General features: G+C 35.7%; 1 non-coding gene across 1 annotated transcript; it reads left to right on the top strand.

The window, feature by feature from the left end:
• LOC129948614 (U1 spliceosomal RNA) lies at positions 1-163 on the top strand. The gene has a single exon (XR_008781906.1). It is a non-coding gene; the product is annotated as a U1 spliceosomal RNA (small nuclear RNA).
• The last annotated feature ends 1,380 nt before the right edge of the window (positions 164-1,543 follow it).

The raw sequence follows: 1,543 nt of genomic DNA, 5'->3' as shown, positions 1-1,543 counted from the left end.
ATACTTACCTGGCGTAGGGGCTACCGTGATCATGAAGGCGGTTCCCCCGGAGCGAGGCTTGGCCATTGCACTTCGGTTGAGTTGACCTCTGCGATTATTCCTAATGCGAATAACTCGTGCGTGTAATTTTTGGTAGCCGGGGATGGCGTTCGCGCCGCCCCGACATTAAAATTGTTCAAAGAGTAGTGTAAGAAGTTAAATTATAATTATAATGTGCCTTACCAATAATCAAATTTAGTGACGACTTAAATATTTAAGTGGACTCTAAATAATGAACCATACCCAATAATCAATTTAATAGTCAGCTTAACGCTAAACGTCACTCTAAATTTTAGAGTAGAGAAACGCGTGTTTAACTTCGTGATTAAGGTTTAACGTCATGTTTATGCTGTCATTCTGGCAGTTGGCAGGAAAAGAAATTTTTCGTATGTAATCTGCTGCAAATTTATTTTTGGCTGTGACCGTGAGCTCATAAAAATTAGCAATCAAAATAAACAAATAGATTAATTTCTTTTTATTTAAATATATAAGTAACATTTCAATTTATTTCAGAGTAAATTGTTATTCCAATGGCAATAAAGCAAAGTCGGGTCCGTTAACGGACACCAGCAATGAAGGAGTTGCTGGTTGAAGCAGTAAAGCCGTTTTCTATGACAGTGGAGAGTAAACTCAAGGATGGAAAAACACTCAAAGCTAAATTTGAAGCTTGACGAGCATTCAGGAAATGCTAAATGCCACTGGCTATTGCTTTAAAAACGCAAGCCAGGAGCAAAATAAGTTTAATCGGTTTCAGAAGGAAAATGGTGAACACCCCCCAAAGAACATTGAAATATCTGCAATGTTGTCAGTGGACTTCCAATTAGATAATGCGAGATTTGATACCGATGCAATTCACTCATATGTCTGTTTGGCAACAAATGTAGTAGATAATGTAATAGAGCAGAGTTTAGTTAAAGACGTGTTTAATTTGGTTATTGGTTAACACACAAATAAACTCGTCTCTAAAGTTTAACGTGGCGTTTATCTAAACGCTTGTTTAGGCAATAATTATTGGTAAGGCCCAATGAGTTTTTAATATGGTGATCAACGTTACGTTGACGCGATCGAAGGCCAGTTCCAAAATGTGTAAGAAAAGTTTTGTTTAACGTATTTAAGATCACATTTGGTTTAGTTAATTTTATTTTGTGATAAGGGTAAGGGTTATGACGAGTAGGTACTTGTTTGTAGGTAGGTAAAATCTATGCATTCATTATTTTTAATAAAGGTTTTTATGGATTAAAATTCAACAAAGTACATAATGTTGTTTAGGCATGAAAAAACACATTCAGGCTAGCACTATGTCACTATTGTGTGTGGCAGCCTTAGAAAAAGAATAACAAAGGAAGATATGTTTGTAAAATATGTAATCGCCTTGAATATTTTTACTTTCCTTCAACTGAAACCATTAACCGCCACTTTATTGCATTGATGTCATTTCCTTTCTGGTCTTATTCTTCCAAACTGCAACTCTTCAAACATTTGTTCTTTGGTGCAGCTAAACAAA

The sequence above is a fragment of the Eupeodes corollae genome, chromosome 2 (genome assembly GCF_945859685.1).
Source record: "Eupeodes corollae chromosome 2, idEupCoro1.1, whole genome shotgun sequence".
Taxonomy (NCBI): domain Eukaryota; kingdom Metazoa; phylum Arthropoda; class Insecta; order Diptera; family Syrphidae; genus Eupeodes; species Eupeodes corollae.
This window is presented reverse-complemented; position numbering and strand designations above follow the sequence as displayed.